We start from the raw sequence: 27,161 nt of genomic DNA, 5'->3' as shown, positions 1-27,161 counted from the left end.
TCTACTCTAAAGAAATGGCAACGACCTTTGCTTTACCGTAGTTCGTCAGCTAAACCTCCAGTAAATCACCATGCAATCGAAGTTTCCTTTACTTTTTCGGTCATGCTGACCAAGTTTCATGACCTGCACAGAATCCACGTATCTTTTGTTATGATTTTCATGCGGTTTATAAAATGAAAATATCCCCATTGTATTGAATTGGAATCTGCAAAGTGTGTTCAATAGAAAGATTTAAACTTTCAGTTAAAAAATACACAAACGATTGTAATTAGATAATAATATCCGCACAATTAATTGCATTCAAAGAGCTTAAAGTGTATTTAAGCGAAATCTTAATCTTAGAAAGATGATTCCTGCGATCCATGGCGCGGATGGATAGAATGGGTGGAAATATGGATGGATGTAGCAGTGAACAGTAGAAATCATGATTTAGCGAATATTTGCAATTCAATCAGTGACTATGTAAAGAGAAGTACTGTTAGGTTTTCTAAGAAATATTCGCGTTGGTTAATTCAAATTTCTCAAAATTTTCTTCTCAATAATGCGGGGTAGCATGGCTACTTTCTTTGGCGAAATCAGGTTATAGCATAATTGAGAAATATATTCAAAATTCTTAATCAAAATTTGCCTAATGAGATTAATTATAATTTAATTTCCAGTTAGAGAATATATTCTTCACTTTGGGAATAACAGTGAGCTGTGGAATTATATACACAAACGTGAAAGCACGTCCTTAAATAAAATTCTTTCAAAGAGGCAAAGTTAGAATAAAACGAGAACTAGAGCTATCAAATCATCTCAAACTATCAATCGGGAATAGTTTTAACCTTTTTAGACATAGTTTATGTTGTATGCGTTCTGGGAATTTTTGAAGGTAGAGAGCAATGCATAGACATTACCTCTGCGCCATCGTTGCCGCTTTCTTTGAATGTCTTTAAGTTCTCCCCCAAATGCTCTGCCTGATGTAGTACGCGAAAAGCGAACCCATCAGTAATAATTATCACCATACCACCACAAGATATCATAATCAACAGGAGTATATGTACTTGATCTGAATGAAGGTAGACTGTACATCTCGGGTTTTTCTTCTTCCCAATATGCCAACATCGTCAGCGTAGGCCAGTAGTTGGGTGAACTTGAAGAGGATGGTGCCTCTCGCATTTACGTCTCCATTGCGAATCACTTTCTCCAGAGCCAGATTAAAGAGGACGTATGATAAACCGTTGTTGATGTTGAATGGTCCCGAGAGTGATCCTGCTGCTTTTATCTGGCCTCGCACATCAGTCAGGTTCAGCCTAATCACTCTTATGAATTTCGTCGGGATACCGAATTCTCTCATGGCCGTATACGGTTTTACCTTGGCTATGCTGTCATAGGCGGCCTTATAGTCGATGGTGCAATTGATGGCCATATTCCGACAGTTTTTCCACCGCTTGCCGCAGAGAAAAAATTTGATCTGTTGCTGATTTGCCTGGAGTAAAGCCTTTTTGGTATGGGGCAATGATGGTCTGGCCGTATGAGGCTATTTGTTCTAACAGGATAGCGGAGAATATCGTATAGATGGTACTCAATAACGTGGTACCTTTATAATTGCTGCACTGCGTGATACCTCCCTTTTTATTTATGGGACAGATAATATCTCTTTGCCAATCATCAGGCATTGATTCACTGCCCCACACCTTGAGCGTCAGTTGACGAACCGCTTGGTGTAGTTGGTTACCTTATTTAACCAGTTCGGCTGTACTTCCATCAGCTCCTGGTGACTTATGACTTTTAAGTCGATGAATTGCGTTTGACTGTTTCTTCCATGTTTGGTGGTGGCTGTATTTGTCCGCCGCCTTCAGTTGGCGGGACCTCAAACTCTTCAATATTTTGGTTGTTGAGTCGTTCATCAAAATACTCAATCCTTCGCTCCAATATGCCCATTCTGTCGGAAATCAGATTTCCCTCTTTGGAAATCAACTTGCCACCTGGTGCGATTGCTCCCTGTATTTTTCGAGTTCCCGGACTTGCTGGTTCTCTCAGACTTCCTTTTTTCCTTTTCTCTGAAGACGCCTCTCCACTCACCGGAATCCGTGTTAAGGGGATCGTGTGTCGGATCCGCGGAATCGAATTCTTTTTATTTGCCATCAGTTGTATCTAGATGTAGACTATATGGGCAAAGTGACTTTTTGATATTCGGAGTCGTTCAGAAATTATTGTCTTAAACACGTAATAAGCCACATGCCAGATTTATGCCGATCGCGGTAAAAAGCGCGTATTTATCAGTTGGAATGACGTTCGAATGACTTCACTGCCACCATAGCTGAAAATCTATCCATCGAAATTCTTTGAAATTTTCAGGATTTATTCAGAACATATTTCTACGGTCCGCAAACTAGGATAATTGCGATTCATTCAGTAGTTTTTGTTAGTCATTAAAGAAGCCGTGAAAAAAACCAAAATTCACAAAAACAAAGTTTAACATGGCGCCAAAAGTTTAGCTTTTAATATTTTTTAATAATCCTAGTTTGCGGACTGTAGTTAAGTCTGTACGTTAAAATGCCGTTTACCTTTTTCTTTAAAATGATCACAGCGCCCTCTAGCGTAGCAGAAAAAAACACCTTTTCTTTGGAGATGGGTGTATAAATTGCTCTGTATTTCAATAATGAACTATGCTATCGGGCTGGAAAAATTATTACGCATGCTCAAGATATTAGTAAATATATGGTGGAAAATTTGTATTTGTATCTTTATCCAGTTCTTCACAAAAAATTTCTAAAAAAAATGAAAAAAAAACCGGCCTTCACACGGGATGACCCCCTTAAGTCTCCTCACTCGCCCGCGTTTTTTGAGAATGCAATATTACTCAGTATGCAACATTCTTCCGTTCCGTTGTTAGCTTACATTCATCATAGAACAAGCCATTCCAACCTTTTTTGCGAGTGCGGCCAAGTATGTTTGTGGTCGTATCAACGATAACGCTCTTCAGGTAGTTGTACAGTAATTTGTTGATGCTTCATCTCCAAGTCATCTGTTAGCTGCGATAATTGCGGCATCCATTTCCCCCTTATAGGTGTTAGGGAGGGCTTAATTGTGGAGCGCGGCAGTACTCAGTCTCACCTGATTATCAGAGGGGATTGTAGGGCTTGACGACGAGATAGCGATCAGAATCTATATAAGCCCCCTATATTTTCTGGTATTCACCAAGGCTGAGAGGTGGCGGCATTCAAGCAGCACGTCGTCAATTTAGCTGAAAGTTATCCGGTCTGGAGAGGCTCAAGATTCTTGGTTTACCATTTTCCGCGCAAACCAGGTACTTCCAAAAACAATTCCATGTGATATTAATAATAATAATAATCGTTGGCGCAACAATCCATATTGGATCCGGGCCATGAAATGTGTTAGAGCACTTCATTCAGGACCGTAACGGTACACAACAATGTAGGTAGGAGACAATGTGGTCAGCATTGCGGTCGCCCGAGATTATTACCCTGATTTGACTCAGGTACTAATTCACCGCTGAGTCGACTGGTATCCGACGTCAAACCAAGATACAAATCCCACTGCTTCCAGTGAGATTTGAACCGTGACCTTCCGTACGATAGCCTGGTGCTCTAACCACTCAGCTATCCGTACACACATTGTGACATTGCTAATCGAATAATCTGCAGTCCGCTATCATTGGTGTCCTTATCTAAGCTATTCGATTCAAGAGTATGACCTGAATGCGGGTTCCGTCCCTACTTGGCTGTTAAAATTCCCAAGTATGATATCAAAATCATACAAATCATACAGGCTTCGAGGGTCCGCTCAACTGGCTTGTAGAAAGTATCCTTTTCCAACTCTGCAGTCTCCTCTATAGGGGCATGAACGTTAATGGGGCTTATATTTCTAAATTTGCTTCGCAAACGCAGAGCGCATAGACATTGGCTTATTTTTTCAAAGTTGTTAATAGCAGGTTTCAGTTTTTGGCTGACTAAGGAACTTACTCCCAGCATATGATTACTGGATGGCTGCTATAATATATATTGTAGTGGCTCGTCTCCAGGAAGCCAGTCCTTATCCAAAGCATCTCCTGCAACGCTGTTACATCAGGCTTATATTGAGACAGGGTATCAGCCAGCTACTTCGCAGCTCCTTCTCTGTACAGGAAGCACACGTTCAATGAGAAAATGCGCAAATCGTTATTCCGTTTTCTTTGCCGGATTCGTCGTTGTGTTGTCAGCCCATGTAGGGTTGTCAGCCCTACCCAACTCCCAACCTGGAGGACCAGTTGGTACAATTTTCCCGCTTTTAGGAGCAGGAGACTCGCTTCATCCTTCCCCGTCTGCAGTTTTTCATTACGACAGAACTTCCGACGATCACCACGTGGAGGTAGTGATAGGGTTTGGTAGTAGAGCTGTTGCATTTCCCAGGTTTTATGCTCCATTATGGTACCAATTTACATTTCGCACAGGGATTTTTAACCTTATTTCATACCCTGCATGACTATCCTTTTGTATGTATGACGACCCCTCTTAAACTCAATGTGGAATAATTAAATTTACTGCATGTGTGGGCGTTCTCAGTTCCCCCTTTTTCAACAAATTTCATGTCAATCGGTATAACCATTTCTGAGAAAAGTGCATGTGACAGATAGACAGACAGACAGAACGACGTAGTTAGTGAGTTTACTGCACCTCTGTCTTGGAGAGAATCTAACTGAAGGTGGCTAGCAAGTGTCTGGCACCCCCTTATATATATTCATAAACAGGGCATGAGTAGTAATAGTTTTGTTTTTGGACTGCCCATCATGATGGACTGGGCGAATTAGTCAGAAACCTTGTCCACTATTTTTTTTTAAAAGTTTTGACTGGTTTCATGGAACAAAAAAGCCAGTTACAGAAGGTTGCTTTTATAAGTAGCTTCGGATGTAAGATTTCCCTAATTGTAAGTACTTCACAACGATGCTCAACTCCTCCAATCGGATTGTTAAATGCAATTTGGAAACAAGTCGGGAAACCGGAAGCTGAGCGCTTCAGGTATAAAAGGTTTTGTTTGCTTCTTCTGTGAGTATATTTAAAGGTACAACTATCCCATTTGTACGTAACGGTGAAGTTATGTATATGCATTTGGCATGTCAGACTACTCACTTTATTGTGATATTGATTTTTAGTTGTAGTAAATTTTCACGGCAAAGTCAATTTTGAGCTACTGTAACTTTGTTAGTAATGGTATGATTTTCATCAAACTTGGGGATAATATGTTTCATATTATATTTGGTAGTACTAGAAATTTTTATAACTCTAGAAAAAACTTAAGGGGGGTTTTTACTCAATTTCCTGAAAAATATGGTAATATACAATTATTAACTTAATTTCAGCAGCTACCGACATGGAGAGTATTTTGAGGCCTGGACACCATATGAAGACAGCTTCGTGATTTTTTTCAGATTTTTTGGTTAGGTGGTTTCCGAGAATAGGTCCTTTAAAGAAATCATCACTTTCCACCCCATCCACTCCCCGTCTTTCTAGCAAATGTCAAAAATAAGACCGGCATCGAAAAGTACTAATTTGATGCCCAACATGACTATATTCGGTGAAAAAAATGTTACACCCCCCCCCCTATTGCATGTATGGAGACTGCCCCTTAATCTCAACGTAGAAAGATATCACTCATTGGACGTCTGGGCGTTCACAGTTCCCACTTTCTCACCAAATTTCCTGTCAATCAGTATAGGCGTTTATGAGAAAAGTGCGTGTGACAGACAGACAGGCAGAATCCTCTTGTTGAAAATAATCCAGGGGATATTTCCCCAACAAGAGGAGGGTACTAACACTTTCCAGCGGCCCCTAAACGTGACGCCGATTCCACCAGTCACCACGGACGAGCTGCTGGAGATCTCCAGTCGAATAGGCGACAGCAAAGCCCCGGGACTGGACGGCATACCCAATAAGACCCTCAAACTTGCCTTCAAATGTCGACCGGATATGTTCGTGGAGCTGTTTGAAACGTGCATGTCCGAGGGTATCTTTCCTGCACCATGGAAACCGCAGAAGCTGGTGCTGCTGCCTAAGGGTGGCAACCCGCCAGGGGAACCGTCCTCCTATAGGCCCATATGTCTTCTAGACACTGTGGGGAAAATGTTGGAGCGGGTTATTTATAATACACTACTCCCAGTCGTCGAGAGCCAAGGGGGCCTTTCAGATAGGCAGTATGGGTTCCGTAAAACCAAATCAACCATTGATGCCATCAAAATGGTTACTGACTTGGCCGAAAATACAATTCACGAAAGAGTTTGTATCAGCAAATATTGTGTGCTGGTAACCCTGGATGTGAGGAATGCATTCAACTCGGCCAATTGGAACCTTTTCGAAAGTCTCTGATGACGATTGGTGTTCCCACCTACCTCGCCGCTATCATCGATAGCTATTTCCTTAAGCGAACATTCTGGTATAATACCGATGATCGACCCAAGGAGTACGTTGTTTCCCCGGGTGTCCCGCAGGCTCTGTACCGGCCCCACTACTGTGGAACATCATGTGTAATGATGTGCTTAACCTTCCGGTTCCGGAGGAGCCACGGTGCTGGGTTACGCCGATGATATGGCACTGGTTGTGGTCGGAAAGCATCTCGAGGATGCTGAGTTTTACTCAAGCGAAGCAATCAGTGTTGTTAAGGCTTGGTTAGAAAATGTTGGACTGGCACTCGCGGAGGAAAAGACGGAAGCGTTCCTCATTATTAAGCGCGGCAAAAGAAATTACACCTACATTAGAATCGGGAATCGTATTATCACTTCCAAGCCGGCCATTAAATACTTGGGGGTGATGATAGACGGAAAACTTGATTTTAAGCAGCACATAGAGCATACTTGCAAAAAAGCATCCACCCGCGTCATACTTGCAGGCTGCTCATTGCCAGGGTGGTGAGTTTTATCATGCTGTATGCAGTCCCAGTTTGGGGAAACGCACTGCAGGTTTTAGGCAATGCATATAAACTGAGTACGGTTTACAGAAGAACAGCCTTAAAGGTGTGTTCAGCCTTCAGGACGTCTCAGACGATGCAGCGTTCGTCATCTCGGGAATGATGCCGATTGACATCCTGGTAACCGAAATGATGAACATTTATATCACCAGGTCCATCTCTCCCTTATAGCAAGTGAAAAAAGCCGAAAGGGGGAGATCCATAAGCGGATGGCAACAGCGATGGGACCAGTCAGAAAAGGGTTGTTGGACTTAGAGGTTGATCCCTTCCATCAGGGAGTGGCTGGAGAGAAAGCATGGGGAGATCAATTATAATCTCATCCAGTTTCTCACCGGCCATGCAAAATACCGTCAATACCTGCACAGGTTTAAATTGGACACCTCACCTAATTGTCCAAACTGCAACAGGGTCCCAGAGGACCCAACGCACGTATTCTTTCAATGTCCTAGGTTCGTGGAGGAAAGGAGGAACCTAGAGGAAACGGTTTTAGTGGGTAAAAATCCCACACTGTCGTGCCGAAGCCAGAGACTTTTGAAGATTTCCACATTCTTAAAAAAAAGAAAGACAGACAGACAGACAAATATTGAACCGATCTTAATAAGGTTTTGTTTTGCAAATAATCGTATTATCATCAAGTCAACATCCTGCTATGAATGAAGGCCCTTCTCCAAATGAAATAAAACCTTCAGTAGAACAGTGATGCAATCGAACCTGACTTCCGAGTTCAAATGATTAGCAACCAGAAAGTGCGTAACGGGTTTCATCAGGCATTTGGTGTTGTAGACTTGCGAGGATTAGTTTATAAACATCCCAGAAATTCTCAAAATGACTTCAATTTAATTTCGGTAGTTTCGAGCTAATATTCTTAATTGTGTTTTCTACTGTTGTTGGTGTTTCTATTTTCCTAGAAATCGTTCAGTGCAGCTGAATATCATATCGGGCTTTCTCTAAAAAGAATCCTTTTAACTTTAATGTAAGACAAGGTGATTTCTGTTGGCTATTAGTTATGCGTCACGGAATTCACTTCGAAGGAGCTCTTCTCAATCATGCTCCTACAACTTTCTTTAGTCAAACAAATAAAATAGACTTACGTAAATCGAATTTCACACCTTTAGTCTTATTTAGTTACAATAGGTTCAAATAGGAACCCACGGCATGTCCTTTAGGCCTCCAATGTACATATATTAAAGAATACCACCATACTCATATAATCCTTCATGTCACTCCTACATTCGCTTCCATCCCTCACCGCCCAAATCCCTAAATTAGCAATCGGTGATCCTTTCGGTTCAAAATTAATTTTTTCCCACAGAGGATCATATAAGGGAATTCATATGTGCGATTTACACACATAACCAGTATCGAGTTGCCATTGATTAATCCTCAACATATTTTGATTTGCTTCTTTTCCACTTCGCTACTTTTTCAAAGATTGTCTACTCGTATCTATTGGCGAAAACTGAATTTGTGTAATGTAGCCAGGCCGCACTAAGCTCAAATGAAGCCAAAATAAAAGGAGAACACAAATATGATAGCTTCCATTAAGGAAACGTGTCGATCTTAAGTGGAAGATCTACTCGACATTTTCGCATCGTTGCCTCAAATTAGGAGAGTCAGTGGAAACGCCTAAAAGAAATATACGTAGATGCCGAATTGTGTACGCGTAATGAATGATACCCGACCAACAGATGATATTTGCCATGGAGAACCTTCGTAATACAGAAAATCCACGGAAAGGAATCATTTTTGTTTCGCTTGAGGGAAAGTATGCTTGGGAAGAGGCAATTTTTTCAGTATTCCTGCAGTTCTTCTATGTTTGCGGGATTTAGAGGCGTAGGGGTTCGTTTCGGATGAAAAGTGAATTTTTTATGATCCACTTTCTGAACCTACATCATAACTAGACTAGATACCATTATGACTCAATTATCGGCCAGCCATGCAGTAATTCTTCGTAGGAGAGAGTCGTGTCAGGAGCTCAATAGTAGGCATGACATGATTTTCTTGAGATTGAAACTGAGAATTACGTGGAGGCCGTTCCTAGATAGTTCCAGTAGTCCACTAGGATTCGTTACTGAGGATTTTTATGGTTTTCTATCCTTCTATTCCCTGAGTAAACAAACTTCATCACCACCAAGCAGAATGCGACAAATAAATCGCTAGAGTGGCCGATTGATTTTATTGTTCGAAAAATTCTTCTATAATTCCAGTATACTTGCTACCACACCTCTGGTGCTCCTGTCGTAACTATTTAGATGGGTCAGAATGTTTTTGGAAAAGCAAGGAGGAATGAAGAAGATTCGGCCTCTTTAATCCATTATAATCAGGGCCATTGAGAGAAGATTTGAGCCCGGGGTGAAAATCATACGAAAGAACAGGGGCCGGGTGAAAATTATGGGGGTCTTCTTATTATCCCCCTTTTTCGTTGAAACTTCTATTTTGGGCCCGAAAAAATTGGAATGGAATTCCTTTCTTTTCACACACATACCCGTGCCCCCTCGTCAAGCCTGATTATCATACAACAAAACCAGCTATCTGGATACTGGCGTAGAATAGGACAAATTCTGGCCAACAGGTATCTCAAAATTTTTTGGGCAGTTGGAAATAAATGTTTGTGGTTAACTCCTTTGCCGTCGAGGAATGAAATGAACGTTACTTTAAGTTTTGATGAAGCTTGCTGTGTTCTTTTTTAGCGGGTGATAAATTTTTTGACTTCCATTCTGCACCTTGACGTTTGGCTTTTGGATCGATTTGATTTTATTCATGTTGATATTCCAACATCGTTAATGAATTTTTTTGGGGGGATAATCATAACTCTGCCTGCTGTGAACTTATTGTATCTAAGTTAGGTTTCATCGCCAACAGTATTGCAAAGTTAAACATTAATCTGAACACATGGGTGACGCTAGAAGTTGCAAGAATGTAGTTCAACTCTGGTAATTAGAATAAGAAATCGCGATGTTGTTAGGTTTGCTAATTAGGCCTCCGCCGAATTGTCAAACAGTATAGTTATGGACAGTTGCGGCATACAGCTGCAACAACTCATAACTGCCTCTCTATATACCCATGAATGCATATCGTCATGGATACCAGCAGAATATTTGGATGAAAGGTGTCATCCAAATATTATCTTCGACCGACCCTCTTTGCTAAGATAGCTTCATATTTCAAAAAGAGCAAACAGTCTACAAGTTATCCTCAGACCTTTCTCCTGAAATTGTCACTATACCTAATGAGCCATAGTAAAATAATTCACAATATGGGTTGACGAATAAATCCACAAAGTTTTGGAAACTAGAACAATAGTGGATTGAGTATTGAGTATTACACCAATAAAGACAGAAGGGTCACCCCAACATAGCAAAGAGAATTATGTCTCAAATGAAATTCAGAATGCGTAAAAAAGTCGCAGCAAATTAAAAACTTTCTTCTCTCTTTTTGTACAATAAAATTTCTAGTGCCTCTTTCTGATGAGTCGTCCCCGCCTGGACGAAACTGCAAGTCATCTATTTTTTTGAAAAATTGGGTAGCTCAAAACAAAGTGGATCGATGGACTACAGAAAAGTGGACTAAAGTTTCCCATTTGAACTCCCTAAATTTTTTTTTTTTTCGTGAGGGGCAGGTGATATCATTTACGCTCTCAAACAGACTACTGACTAAACACCTGCCTGCTGCTTCTAAAACACTAACCAGAAACTATTTGACACATTATCTGAGTTCACGCCTATTCTATGTAGGAGCACAAATCTTCTATCCATCTCCGTCTTTTTCGCTTTAAGAATACTTTGACTGGAACGTTCCACGCTGCTCGGCGTGTCCTCGCTCTGCAGCATAGCCTCAATTATGGCGTTGTGGCTGCCTTGCGCCCATAGGTACTGGCCATGTTGCTCTGATCTTCTACAGAAGAAAAATGTGTGACATACCGTGATTTCCCGATTGTGAGCAAAAAGACGGGCCCCTTTTCCACAAGTTGCTACTTCCTTACTTCCCTCCTCTTTTCTCTACTCTGCAGCATGGAGACTAATTCAATTATTCAAATTATATTGAATAATAAAACATATTGCAGCTACCTCCGAGACTGTATGATAGGCGGATGAAACTAGCAAAGCAAATGGTGGTTAGGCAATCAAATACGTGATCACTTCCCAGCCCTTGCACTCTCCCTGCCCTTCGCAACTAAATTCAAAAGTAATACCGGTTCCGAAAATTACTAATCGAGACTATTCAGCTGATACATATTTATATTCGACGAAAAAAATGTATTCCTGCCTTTTACACATACGAAGAACCCCCCTAAATTCAACGTAGAACAGTTTCAACCCTTGCTCCAAATTTCGAATCAATAGGTGCGTCAGACTGGTAATTAGGCATACAATCAACCGATTTTAATAAGATTTCGTTTTACACATAACTCTAAAAGGGAAACTTCATTCAGAGCCGAGCCCACTTATCAGACGCTGTTACATACGTAGGTCCAAAAAAGAGTCCATACACTACAAAAAGTGGGAGAAAGTTTCTCTACAATTGGTGCGATCCGTTGTCAAGTCAATACTAATTCAGAGCTTCCTCAATTTCATTCGGCACCGTTTCCGAGATGATGAATGTACATAGTTTTATTTGAGACGGTCCTTAGGATCGAACTTGGTTTATATGCGTTACTTAAAACATGTAGCGCTGTTCTCAAACTTGGACTGCGTACAGCAAGATGGAACTCAGCACCCAAGGTATAAGCTATCTAAAAGTATACCGCGGCCCTCCTACATTCGACATCTTTCTTCCTATAGCCATACTCGTGGTGGATGATTTTTCGCAAGTACATTCTATGTATTCCTTAAGATTGATTCCATCTGTCATCACTTCCAAGTATTTGATAACCGGCTTGGAAGTGGTAATATAATTCCCAATTCTAATGCGAGCGTAGTTTCTTTTGCGGCGGTTGGTGATGAGGACTGTTTCCGTCTTTTCCTTGGCAAATACCAGTCCAGCACGCTCTAAGGTCTTAAAAGCACTGATTACTTCCCTCGAGTACCACCCGAGATACCTTGCGGTTACAATCATTGACATAACCCACCACAGTGGCCTTCTTTGGAACAAAAAGATTCAAAACATTATGGTACTGGATGTTCCACGGAGACCAAGCAAGCAAGCAAGATCTATAAGACGATGGTTCACTTCGAGGTTTTCTAGCCTTAGGTGGCAGGACCAAGTTCTGCCGCTTTCATGATGCAGGAAAAATCCCCGCGGACATGCAGCGAACATGTCCGGCCTGAATTTCACAGGAAGTCCCAAGGCCATATTTGGCATGCCGTCCAGGCCAGCGACTTTACTATCGTCTATTATACCGCACATCTCCAACAACTCGTGTCCGGTGACTGCCGGAAGAACCGTCGCATTCTGAGATTGCTGGGAGGAATCAGTGTTTCACCTTTCCCGGGGGAATAACCCCTGAATGATTTTCAACAAGAGGGTAGAGCACTTGACCTGCGGAGATAAATAGCCTCTGAATCGTCCTGTCAAGGTTCAATAGGCCCTCTCCCAACGGGTTTATGTCCACCTCCGAGCAGAGCTCATTAAAAGATTCCCTCTTGTTCCACTGGACCTTGAGGTTCTTAAGAGCGTATTCACTTGATGATCGATTATTCCTACTGCCTTCTGAATTGTTCGCCGGCTCTGTGGCAAGTCGGTTAAAGACTGGCCTGTTCACTATTCCACAGGGGAGTTAGCATCTTTAGCGATACATTGCCTTATATGGAGTACTCTATCCATGAAAGAGCTTACCTTGTTAGGCAAGTCTGACCACACCTCCATGAATGTTTGCTCATCTATTGTCATTCTAGCGTTCTTCCTGATTTTAGCTTTGGGCGGGCAGGTCTTTTGTCTTGTGGTTTCCTCCATAGATCGAAGATGATTGCCTGGTCCTCGCTAACGTGCTAGGTCATATTACGCACCTGCGCAGGACTGACAAAAGTAACATCTTACATCACCCTCGTTGGCCAATACTATGTTTTACTGGGCAAACGCTTCTAATAAACTGCGCCCCTTGCATTAGTCTCTTGATACAAAACACAACAGCCCGTACAAATTGGCGTAATCCTGACGTCTGGCGCGAAAGTTCTCGTGATCGAGTCTTGCTATAGGAGGGATCCTCTCTAATCCACAGCTGCTTAATGCATGGAAGTTAGGGCACCATTTCTCAAACTTTTTACCGTCCCGTTGGACAGGTTACTGTCCTGTTGGACGGAACAGGTTTTCAATGCTCGGAGTAGGTTTCCTAGTCAACCAAATGTTAAAACCTGCTGTTATCGGCTTTGAAAACCTAGACGAAAGGTTATGCACTCTACGGTTGGAGGCATATTTTGCAATGTAAGTCTCATTGACGTTCACGCCCCTACGCGAGTATTAAGTGCTCCTTTATATAGTATAATTCGCAGAACACAACGTAACTGTGAATTATATTAGCGTAAATCCACCAATATTTGACCAAAGCTTGACCAGAGCTAAATATATTTTTTTAAGACCGGTCCGGTCTGACAGCAAGTGGATGCGGACTTAGGACCCCGCAATTCTTAAAAAAAATATTTTAATATGTAAAATATTAATGAATGCGAATTTTACCATGAATCTTTTCAAAATTATTTCAGAGAAAAAGGACCAGTTCAAAGTTTTTGTGGATTTGTTTTTATTTCATGACCTTCACCTTGACTCTATTCTAGTAAAAAATTATGCCAATTGTGTACTTCTTGAAACAAAAATAAAAAGGAAGCCATCTTATTCATGAAATATTTATATTTAATTAGAAATTTCCCAAATCATTGGAACTGCCCTACACCCTATTCTCTCCTAAGAGATAGCGGCCTGAAAACTTCCACAATCTCCCTTCACATTCTGCCTTTTACAATATTTCCGAACTCTTAAGCTGTTGCGTCTTTTTATCCTGCCTCCTCCAAATTTCATTCCCCAGCGAAAGGTGTACTCGTTTTTATTATTTCCATCCCGAAAAAAACCTTTTGCCTTTATGCCGTCAACAACCCACGGTTTCTTTACTCTATTTTCATTTCATTCCTATTCCTTACTTCATGCTTAGGGAAAAAGCAACCGACTAAAACGACTATCACGTCAAGAAAAAACCCGGAGGAAAATCCTCAGACTGTCATTACACAAAAGGAGTTTTTTCCAAGTTACCAAGTTCAATTGTACGAATCGAAAAATTATTTGGTTCACTTGTTTACCATTGAATGTTTCGATTTATATTATATTTAGTTGGGCATTTCCATTTCTCCTGGTGCGCATACGATGTTCAGAAAGAATAGAATTAATTCAGGATTTGACCGTATTCACGTCCGACTATAGACCGAGAAGAAAGGCCATCACTGGCGGATCCTATTTTCAGACGAATCATTCGAAACAAGCGTTTGACGAATAAATTGTGCTTGAAGTATGAATTCAGTAAAGGTGAAGGAAGAAAAGTGAGTGCTAAACCGAATGTCCCAATCAGGTCATGTATGTGCATGGCAGTGCGAAAAAGGACGATGTGTCGGGCGGCTACATAGACTTGGCCGCTTAGATCACCCTGAACTTCCAATAATATATGATATTAGGTTGCTGCACATGAAATGGCCGATTTGGCAATCAAGTGAAGTTAGTTGCGATTTTGCTGTATCAAACCAACAGCAGTTGGCGCTGTTGGTGTCAGATCATGGAGTATAAATACTCCTACATTTAATCAAGGAGTAATTTCAGTTTTGACCATCATTGTGATAACAGTGAATAGAAAGGAAAAAAGGATGGAAAAGAGCCAAGAGCGTATATTTTTTCTGTATGAGTTCAAACTCGGCCATAAAGCAGCGGAGGTGACCAAGAACATTAACAGCGCATTTGGAGATGATACGGTAAGCGAACGAACTACACGGCGGTGGTTCGAAAAACTCCGGTCAGGCGACGTAAACCTTCAAAGTGAGCCACGTGGACACCCAGGACCATCGATTGACAACCACGAGCTGCGTTTGCTAGTCGAATCCGACTCACGTCAGTCTGTGAGAGACATTGCAGAGAAACGTACACCATTCCACAATTTCCCGGCGCTTGCAACAACTTGGGAAGGCGCAAAAGCTCAAGAAATGCGTTCCGCATGCCCTTACGGAGCAAAACATGGCGAGTGGAAATTTGCAGTTCTTTACTCACCCGCAACAGAAGCGATCCCTTTTTGCACAGAATAGTGACATGTGATGAAAAGTGGATATTATACGACGATCGTTGCCGATCAGCACAATGGCTAGATGCTGATGAGCCACCGAAGCATATGCCGAAACCTAGCCTCCATCCAAAGAAGCTAATGGTGACTGTTTGGAGGTCTACAGCTGAAGTTATCTACTATTCTTTTTTGGCACCTGGAGAAACGATAAATGCACAGAAATACTGTGCCCAACTCGAGGAAATGTACCAAAAATTGAGCATTCAACGGCCGAGATTGGTCAACAGAGATAGTGTGATACTCCTTCACGACAATGCACCACCTCATGTATCCAGAAAAACGATTCACAAGTTGAACGAATTGCTGTTTGAGACTCTGGCTCATCCACCATATTCACCGGACCTTTCGCCAACCGATTACCACTTTTTTAACCATTTGGATCATTTTTTGGCGGAAAAACAATTTAGAAACGAAGAGCCTGTCGAAATTGCCTTCGACGAATTTATCAACACCCGACAGTTGGACTTCTACGAAACTGGCATACATGCTCTTGAATTTCGTTGGGAGAAGTATTTTGAATCGACTGGCGCCTATTTTGATTAAATAAATAAATTTTTGTAAGCTTTACAGTCATTTTAAATTTTAGTACCAAAACATTTCATTTGCAATAACCTAATATTATTTTACAATCAACACTTCTGAAACCAACCTAGAAAACTTTTATTTGATTTAAAAGCAGAACTGAAAATAAGACCAACGAATTTTTAGCATTTAGTTCCGACAAGATGGCGCTACCTAGTATACATTTTCAACCTTAGTACGATACACCAACGACTCCGCTCTTTGATTTTTTATCAATAGAGGTGGAATTACTTACACTTTTGGAATTTATACAAAAAGAGGCGGCTCTGAATACGCGAAATATAGAAATACCATGCATAATCTTGCGGTTAACGGGGAAGTTAAACTCTTAAAAAAATTTCATCAGCTTTATTTCATTCTAATGTTTCAAAAGAATCGCCTGATACATTCTCAACTATAATAAAAATTACAAGCAAGATAAGTATCAATCCCAGTTTGCATCTCCACCTCGGATACCACCTTCTCGAAGTGGGGGAGCCTGCAGTAGTTTACTACTGCGTTAAGGGTGTCCAAACATGAATATGGAAACTAGGGATTTGAACCCTCCAAGTGGTAAGAAGTCACAGGCTTCGAATCCACCCGCACCATCCGCACCCGAGGCGCGGATTTTGGAAGCCTCACCACATTCATGCCCCTCTACGGATAAATCTGTAGAAGGCATGCTTTTCGACTCAACGGAAAGTTTACATTTGATGACTTTGCGAAGCCAACTAGAAAGGTCGGCTCGTGCGCGGTACTGCTGTTCAAATCTACCCGCAAACGGAAGAGGAAAGCTCAGCTGAAAGGAGCTTCTGCCACTAAGCAGGGAGGACTACAGGCTGAATTCTGCCTGTCAGAATCTTCTCCTGCACCCTTACCAGGAAGAACGGAAGAAAGGGGAGCTGGTGACGTGGATGCTACTGGTTTAATGTTGGTATGTGGAAAATGGCCCAAGCTAACCGGGTACCGTGAACCTGGGAAGGCCCAAACCGCGGACAAAAGAAGGCACTGCAGAGGAAGACGAAGCACCTTTGAATGATAACATGGACGTGTCTGTACCACTAAGTCTAGTAATGTCCAGAGAAATCGAACACAAGGGAGCGGGGTCTTCGGCGGAAGGTAGGGATAAACTGGTAGCCCCGGTGAGACCTACACCGGACGCACCAGACTCTACCATCAGCGATAATATGCGCAAGAAACGTAAGACCAGCACATCTGTAGATCAAAGCTTTATTGTGCTCCGCACAAGGGCCTAGATCCACGTATCCCACGGAGATTAAGGCCGGTGGCCAGGAGGTCATCAAATCAGCGAGAGATATTTCAATGAGCTGGTCCCTCCCATGGGAATACTGACACGAAGGTGGAAAATGGATAATTTGCCATCCTCCAGAAATGCCTGTGGAAAAAATGCTGCAGTCTGGAATGAAGCCACTCAAAATTTTCCCGATGGGCTTCTCTATTTGGAGTGAACTGATGAGGCTACCTTAAAGTGGCTCCAGCAAGTAATTCCGATTTTAAGTTCCGGCAGTCGGCCCAAGTTCACTGTTGTGAACACTGAGCCACGCAGGGCAGAACATTTAAGGTGTTGGTTACCGGGCCCTCGAAGCAATGAAAGGGAACATCATACGCATGTTGGGTGAACAGAACCCGGGCATGGACTTCGGACGCGGGAGGGTAAAGTTTATGAATGCCAGGAAGAACAAGTCTACAAACGTAGGCGGTTTCAACTTGGTATTCAAATTGGATCAAAAGATTCTGAATGTGTTGAGGGAAAGTCCTAGATAGATTGAAATTCAATCATATCGGGAATCTGTAGAAGAATAACGATGGTCTTCGACTTGCACAATATAGAGCGGAGCGCAAAGTCGAATTGAATCCTACCTGCTAGTAACTTCTCCTGCACCATTTACGGAACAGACGGAAGAAAAGGAAGGCAGAGACGTGAACTGAACTGACTTGATGCCAGTTCGAGTGATCGAACCTATTCAAAGCGGACACCGCAAACCAGTGAAGGTGTTGCAGTTTGCAATTTGAGATGAGATCTTTTATGGATGAGGACATGGCAACTGCTGTACATCCAAGGGCGGCTACTCTCGGAGAAATCAAACACGGGGGGGATCGAGTCTCTGGCGATACGGTGTGAGAGAAACCCCGCGGCATATGCTTCTAACAGCTTTCCATTACACATTAGACTAAGTTTATGTTGAAAAATATAAAGATCAGTCAAATTAACTTGCAACATGGGAAAGCTTCATCCTATCTGCTGGCAGCGAGGCTGACAGACCTGCAACACTGCCCCTACATTTTTCTAGTGCAAGAGCCATAGGTTTGATTTAATAGAATCTGCGACATTAGATCAGTAAATAGAGCTAGATCTTCTACGAAAAATCCATAAGACCGATTGCTTGTGTCCTGATGTTAAGACGGTTAGAGGTGAGGGTGCGCCCCTACGTTTGTGAGACCGAGAGAAAGTGAAGTAATTGACCTAACAATCTGTACTTCAAAAGTGTTAGAATTGATTTCACATTGGCCCGTGCAAGACGAACTCTCACTGTCAGATCACCGATATCTAGAATTCAATCTGACTATTGCGGGCGAACAGTATGTAATACAAAAACGGAACCCTGGAAAGCGGATTGGACAAAGCTCAATGAACTTCTTTGCAATAAAGTGCAGTTCCCTAGGCGACTAAGGACTTGTTGCACATATTACACACTTTTAGAGTGCTCTGAGGAGACTTGTCCTATTTAATGAGGCCAAAGCGGTAAAGTGATTCCTTGGTGGAACCAAAAAGTGCAAAAACTCAGGAAATCAACCAGGCGACTTCTAAACCGTGCTTGTAAAAGCGATAAAAACGAAGACTGATTAAACTTCCGGAACTCACAGCGTGAATGTAAGAGGCTCGCTAAGTGTTCGAAACGAAACTCCTTTAGAGCGTACTGTGAGGAACTGGAAGGCGAAAGAGAGACTTCAAAGCTGTGCAGAGTCCTTACAAGGAATGAGTAGGCGAAGTTCGCCCCCCTTGGAAAACCCGATGGTATTTTTACGAGCTCCAGACTGGAATCAGTACAGATCCTGCTGGACACCAACCGGAAGAACGGGTGGGGGAAGTGGTTGTTGACGGTTTTTGCGGCCCCTTCAACACGCAAGTGTTGCAAGAGTGAATTGGAACACTGTGAAAGCAGTTGTTACCTATGAAAAGGTGAGAGCTGCCACACTGCCCTTTAAATATTTCAAAGCACCTGGCATGGATGGCATCTATCCAGCATTGCTAGAGCACTTAGAGCGATTGCCAAGAAATATTTTTCTAGCAGGTCTTGCTGTAGGCTAGGTGCCCACCACTTGGCACTTGGCGTTAAGTGAGTTTTCATGCCGACGCCTAGGAAGATGACTATGCTAATCCAAAGAGCTTCAGATAGATCAGCTTGACTTGATTCTTGCTGAAAGATTTAGAGAGACTGGTTGAGCGTCACATTAGTGGAAAGGCGTTTAGGTCGCTCCCACCAACAAACTTACCAGCGGAGGAAGTCCTGTGAATCTGCTCTTTATTCTTTGGTTTCAGAGATAGAGAATGCAATTCTGAAGGGTGAGTATGCGATTGGGGTGTTCGTGGACATTAAGGGGGTGTTAAACTGTGCGCCTCTCCAAAAACTTTGCGATGCCGCCAGAGTGCATGGTGTTGATGATATTTTAATTAAGCGGATCTATGCTATGCTAATGCAGAGATTCCTGTGTACTGTAGTGGGTGTCGATCACTACCTAACAGCACAAGAAACGAAACGCTGCCCGCAAAGAGATCTGCTGTCGCCACTTCTGTGGAGTATGCTGATCGGCTCATTACTATGCAAACTGCAAAATTTGCCAATACACGCTCAAGCTTATACCGATGACGTGGCTGTGTTCACTGGTGATTGGGATCGTGACGCAATATGCAACGTAGCGTTGATCTGATAGACAGTTGACGCCTCAGGCATGGACTTTCAGTTAAAAATAAAAACAAACGGTATTATCCACAAAAAGGAGAAAACTGAATGGACTTTGCCTCCCAAAGATGAAAGGTACAACCATTCAATTCTCCGAAAAACTGAATTATCTGGGAGTCACTCTAGGTAAAAAGCTTCTTTGGAAGCAAAGTTGAAATGAGCTCTCACAGCTTATGGGCTGTGTAGACGAGCCTTTGCCTCGAAATGGAGACATAGACCTCATGTGGTAATGTGGGTGTACATTGTCACCATTAAGTGGATGTTCGCTTATGCATCCGTAAACCAGTCGCATTGCAAATAAACCTGCCTGGGTTTTACCGGTTCCATACATTCGGCACCCGACGCAGCTCTAAATGCATTACTCAATTTGCAGCCCCTGAATACATTTATTCAAAGCAGTGAATGATAGTAAATAGACTAATTCAACTAGATCTATGGGGAAACAACGGACGTGGGGACAACATAGCATTGGGAGAGTTATTGGGAGTACTGAATCCAGTTCTTACAATGCCTTCTGATTCTTGGGTCCCGATACATCTGTTTGATAGAAGGTATGAAGTTATCCTGAAATGTGGAGATAACTAGGAAGTCCGAGAGGAACGCGTGGCGGCATATACGGAAGTCTTCCTCACCGGTGGCTCAAAAACAGAATAGGGCTCTCGAGCCAGAGTCTACCTCTCGAATAAAAACGAGAAGTGGGTTTTTGTCCCTTCGGGGCATGCAACGGTTTTTCCAGCCCGAATATATGCGATCCTAAGGGCGGCAAACTGGGTGATTTACGAGCGATGTTCCAGTGATAGCCAATCTGCATTGAGGGTGTTGAGTAGTCCTTTGATTACCTCGAAAATCATTCAGGAGTGCAGAAACCGTTTAAACTCTATCTCTGTATTCAATACGATGAAACTACTCTGGGTACCTAGTCACTGTGGCGTAGATGGAAATGAAATATCGGATGCTTTAGCAGAAAATGGTTCAATCTCCCCCATACCTGGACTACGGGGAACTAGCAATTGGAGTATCACTAGCATTGGCTAAGGCTGTCTTCAAAAACAAGCTTCCCACAATGACAGGTGGCAGAGCCCCAGGGATGCTAGAAACACCAAATTTTCCTGTCAGAACCAAACATGCATACCGCAAAGTTTATCTTGTCAAAAAGTAGAAGGACTTGCAGGAGTATTGCAGGCATTCTGGCACGGAATAATTTACTAGTTGGACATCTTCTTCTTTTTCTTCGGCCTTTGTCCCGTTAACAAGCGGGGTCGGCTCGTCGTGATCGATTTCGCCATTTGTCTCTATCGAATGCCTGGTCTGGGTGCAATCTCGAGGCTTTTAAAGCCCCAAGCCATATCAAGCCACCCTTGTTTCAGCCTGCCTTTTTGTCGTTTACCATCGACTTCGATGTTCAGACCAATCTTGGCAAATGAATTCTCGTTAGCGCAAATTGGGTGACCATACTATCGAAGACGCCTCTCTCGCAATTTTTTCACGATCGGTGCAACCCCATAACGATCGTGGATATGATCATTTCGAATTTGATCAAAACGTATCACGCCAGTAGTCCAACGCAACATATTCGTCTCCATTACCGCAAGACGCCGTTCATTGTCTTTTATAATCAGCCAACACTTAGAATCATAGAGAGCAACAGGACGAACGACATTGTGGTAAATTTTAGATTTGAGACGTTCGTTGATACGTCGATCACAAAGAACACCAGTTGTAGAACGCCACTTCATCCAGGTTGCGTTAATGCGTGAGGCACTTTCATAACGCAGTTCTTCGTTGGCTGAAAGCGTTGACCCGAGGTATTTAAATCGCTCAGTTCTGGGCAGATCACTGCCTCTAACAGTAGTGTGATTGTGCTTGTTTCATGGAGATCGATCGTCAAAAATTCAGTTTTGTTTAGATTCAATCTGAGACCGTGCTGCATGAGGCGATCATTCCATATTTGGACAAGTTGCTCGCGATAATTTTTGCTATTAGATGCTAGGAAAACATCATCTGCATAAAGCAGTGTATGGGGCACTGGACGTTGGATGTCGAGAATATGTAGTCGAAGCTATAAAAAATATATAACAGTCCAAAATGTTCTACTGTTATTAATGAAAAGTCAACTCTCACGTGTGATAATGATTTTTTATTGAAAAAAAGTTGCATATTTCGAAATCAAAATTTTCAAACTTGTACAAAAAAGTTAGGAGAAGCACATTCTGTAGAACGAAATACGATGATCGTCGCATGTTGATCTTTTGCATTTCGCGCAGCAAATGTTAGTTTTACGATCTTTGTCTGTCGGGCAAAAAAAATATCTTCTTCAACTTATTCAAACCGATCTCGAAATCAGGTTGACTTACATCGTTGGTACCAAGCACATCGCGGATATTCTATAATAGCAATTTATGAATTCCAGGCCGTGTCGAAAGCGCTTCAAGATGCCGTTTCATAAGCGATTACACAAGGTTTTTCAAAAATTCTGTCTAAACTGTCATTTTATTTCCGGAGATTGTACAATATACACAAATTTCCGCGGCCTGATCAATCATTCCCAGAAAAAGGAGTAGGCCATCGGTTGCTTCGTCGAACACACGTGTAATTTGAACACAGTTGATCCAAGACATCTATTCTACATTATGTATTATTGTAGAAAGCAATCATCTCTGGCTTATCTTGTGCTTCAAGGACAACATTAAAAAAAATTTTTTTTTTTTGTGGACAAAAAGAAAGGAAATTATTATTCCCATCATATCCATATCCGATTCTACCAATCGAGGAATTAGATTTGAAAGATTGTGGAATTTCACCCTTGCTTTTATGGATCGTACCAACCATGGTCAACCCATAATTTTTCTTCATCTTGTTGAACAGTTCGATAGATGTGAACCAGTTGTCACTTGTGATATTTCGAGGAGTGTCATGAATTGGCTCACTCAATTTAAACACATTGTACGTTGGTACCTCCATACAATTTTAATTCCATAACGGGCCGGTTTCGATTTTATATACACACGCGCATAAAAATGGTGGCGAAACCCTAAATGCTGTTCATCTATGGTCAAAAAATCCCTTGGCTGATAATTATTTTGGCAATTTAACACAAAAATATTCCAAATTTCGCGATTTGGTGCCAGAACAGCTGTAGCACGTCTGTCGATGTGATTTTATCGTCAAATCTATTCCGACAGCAAATAAATTCAAAGCGTCGTTGTGACATCGTCACTTTACAGATCATAGTTCCTTGCTTTTGTTTACTCCTAAATAATACAGAAGCCCTGCAAACGCTTCCAATTCATTCATTGTCATAATTCGCAATAGATGCGGACTCATTAGTACTAGGTTAAGCAGCCAAGTATATTTCAATTTTAGCGTTAATATTTTTAAAATTACCCCCACTTCTTCCGATTCTATTATATCGGACACGCTTACTTTGAAACTGCTATGTCACCCTCTTCTATAGCATCAATTTCGTCTTCACTGTCTTCGCCATCGAATTAATTTACTTTCTCCCGTGGACGCAATATGCGAGGAACTTCTTCACCCGACCGCTGCCGCGAAGAGTCTGCTAAAATAATTTCGTATTTTATTGAGAGCCGGGAGTTTTTCTGGTGCATCTCCGCTCCGAATAAACGTTTCAAAACGAAATTTGAAAAATATTTTACTTACACTTTTGACACATGTTGTCCGTAAACGTGGATCTTTTTAGTCCAAACGAAAATTCACTTGTCTGCCATTGTGATTGCATTGGCACTGTCCCCCCGAGAATCGGTAGGCGAATACTTATTGTCGATCACTTACAAAGCGACAGTGGCGACCTCTCGGCGCGATTCCAAAAATAACAGCTACATATGATTTTCGGCCGGAATTAATTAAGTAGCTATACAAAGAAAATTAAAAATAATGAAGACAAGATTTAATGTGCCTCATACATAAAATTAATGTCAAACATATTGCGCTGAAGAAGAGAACAATTTTTCCCCCAAATGCTGGCACAGGCAAAATAAAACAAGTCGGGAAACCGGAAGCTGGACGCTTCAGTTACGAAAGGTTTTGTGCATTTCTTAGTACGTAGCATGTAATATATGCATATACAATATTATGTGAGTATATCCACTTTCAGATGATATTGACATTTATAGCCTTGAATTTGCAAAGAAGCGACAATTTTGACGTATTATAACTTTGTTAGCAATAGTGCGATTTCCACCAAACTTGGTAACATCATGCTCTATGTTACACCCTATATTGTTGCGAAATTTCGTTGTCCTAGCATAAACTTAAGGGGGGTTTTGCAGCGAATTACTAAAAATTATAGTAATATACTATTATTAACTTTATTTGTGCAGATATCAGTGTGGAAGGTATTTCGGAGCCCAGGCACCATATAGTGGCAGCCCCCTGATTTTTTTCAGATTTTTCGGTTGGGTAGTTTCTGAGAATGGCCCCCGTAAAGGAATGGTCACTTTCAACCCCCCGCACTCCCCACCTTTCCAACAAATGTCAAAACTAAGCCTGTTTTCGAAAAGTACTAACCGAGACCTTTAATTTGATATCCCACATGACTATATTTGATGAAAAAAAAAATTACACCCCCCTTCTGCATGTATGGGGACCCCCCCTTAAATTCAACGTAAAAGGATGTAACTCACTGTATGCGTGAGCGTTCACAGTTCCCACCTTTCTACCAAATTTGGTGTCAATTGCTGTAACCGTTTCCGAGAAAAATGCGTGTGACGGACAGACAGACAGACAGACAGACAGACAGACAGACAGACAGACAGACGGACAGACAGACAGACAGACAGACAGACAGACAGACAGACGGTAAACCGATTTTAATAAGGTTTTGTGTTTACACAAAACCTTAAAAAGATTTGCAAAACGACGGAATCGGTCTTTCGAATTGTATTTATTTTCAATAGAAGCACCGAAGTACACACAAGTGGTCTATTAGTTGTTAGTTTGGATTTTTATCGATAAATTTGTTGTTTCTGAAATAGTTATGAAATGCTCAAATTCCCAATGTTTATCCCTTTCCCGTTGTTTTATACAGAAAATTTTATAAAGTAGTGTTGATGAGGATTTAAGTAGGTTCCTTTTCAAGAACAGAAAATTTCATTTAGCTTAAATTACGGAGAAAGGTCATACATACTAGCGAAATCTGTTGTGATCCTAGTAAGGGTTGAAAATCGCAAAAGTATTGTTTCAATATCTAAACCTCACTGTAATTGTAATCATTCAATAGACAAGTAAACAAATCATTAAAAACATTGTATCAAATTACAATAGTTCAGGGAGAACTCCTCCACCTTTCAACATTCTCGTTACCTGAAACTTCCAAAATGTCGATAGTTAGTCCCCGAATTCCTTTATTTCCAAAAGTTAATCAAATCTAAGTGAAGTATCCCGCAAACTGCTGATCGCAGATACTTCTATCTAGAAAGTGACAATGTTATAAACTAACATAGCCAACATTGGAAACTGAAATCGTAAAATTACTATTCTATAAATAACTTGTTCCCATATTTCCGCTTATGCCGCCAACCTTCCTCTCATATCTGAAACAAAGTAACCACCTCCTAACCGATTTTAAAATAGATATTCCAAATAAATGTTTATCACTAATCAAAATCCACTACTTTTGAACCAAAAATTAACTACAAATCTGATATCCATCTCTTTTCCACATCACCGCTTGGCGGACAAGGAGGCGGGTTTGAGGGACTCTCTGATTGGTAAAAAAATCCAATATGGTTTCCAAATATTCCAATTTGTTCTAGTTCCACGGATGGATGGAAATGCAGTTCGTGGAGAAATTCATTCATGGCAATTCAAATCGTTATTTAAGGTTGATGTATTTACTGAATTATAACCCGGACACATTCTGCCGCTAGGATGGCCATCTATCAGGAAACCTACCAATCTGATTCCCGTCCACCATGGCGTGTAGATATGATATCTCCTAAGACTAATCAAATATTGAAACATTTTAGCAGTCCAATAGAAAGCTGCCAGAGGGCTTCTGTTCGTTAGGGGGTCAAGCAATGCACTCCAAATTGATTGACGCGTTCCTTGAGGCCAACCTACCTCTCTCTGAGGATGATCTGTCTGTCCTCTGGGGCGGTGCGTGGCTTTTCAGGGGCCAAGCCTCTCGTTTACCAAGACCGTTAGTGAGTGGTGATAGCCACACCCTGTACGATGTGACCCTACTATTAACAAAACGCTACGGATCTAGACTGGGGAGTCAAAAAACACCTCCCCCAATTCAGGGTGTTATGCGAACCGTGCCCATTGGATAGTTTGCAGTCGGGGGTAACTGACTGTATTCGAACGGAGTCTCACTGATACCTGGTCGCCTCACTGAGTAAATTAGACCTTACCGTGCTACGCGGGGCTATGGCACGGCGAATCTCCTAACCCCCATACTCGCGGGAATCAAATGAGTACAAAAAAAGAAAACGAACACCAAACAAGCGGGGCCCCGTACCGCATAAAAACTGGTTAATAAGGAGGAGGCACATCTCCGAATTACTGAGAGCCAGGCGATTACACCCGAGAAGGGAGAAGTTGGGACATCAAGCAGTGGATCCAAGGTTAACATTGGTATACTGTGTGGACAACAGCCAACGAACATCACTGCTCAAAGGGCAGGGACCAGCAAAAGCGCGTTTGAGATAAATATAACAGACGTCAGGAAGGAGGCAGGTCTCAGTGGCGTCGGTCTTAAATGGTACCTCTGCTATCTGAAGGAAGGCCTGAAACCAGAAGAGACCCTTAAGAAGGCTCAGGACAGACCTAAGCCATCTCTACCGGAGCGAACAAAGCGGGGAGCAGGAGAGATCAGCCCGCATAAAGGAAATGCTCCCAAAAAATCCAAACCTGAACCCAAGTTGGGAGCAAACCCGGGCAGGTCAGGACTGAAGGCAGAACCCAGGAAGCCCGCCATTAGCTATGCTAGTGCGGTCAAGGGCATTCGACTGGCCATACTGCCAAAAATGTTTCCCGAGCAAATATTCACTCGTGAGGAGCAGGAAATCATTCAGGACCTCGTCGTCAGGCAGATGATCAAAGGTTGGACTTCGAAACTGGTGTTCACCGGGATACCCTTTCGACCAGGGCTTATACTGGTGGACTGCGCGACTGAAGACACCGCAGAATGGATTAAAACCATAGTTCCTAGATTGCCAGGCTGGGAAGGGGTGGAACTGCCAATCTGTGCTGGGGGTGATATACCAGGAGCCCACATGATGGCAGTTTTTCTGCCAAAAGCCGCGGCAATAGAAACAGAAGACTTTATGGGCCTCCTAATCGCTCAGAATGAAGATCTCCATACTCGATTACGGAGAGTCTTCAGAAGCAAGATGGAGGGCGAGGGTAAACTCCTCACGATCGGAGTAGATGACCGATCCCTGCAGGCAATTAAACATCGG

This window comes from Hermetia illucens, chromosome 5 (assembly GCF_905115235.1).
Source record: "Hermetia illucens chromosome 5, iHerIll2.2.curated.20191125, whole genome shotgun sequence".
Taxonomy (NCBI): Eukaryota; Metazoa; Arthropoda; class Insecta; order Diptera; family Stratiomyidae; genus Hermetia; species Hermetia illucens.
Note: the sequence above shows the minus strand (reverse complement) of the source record.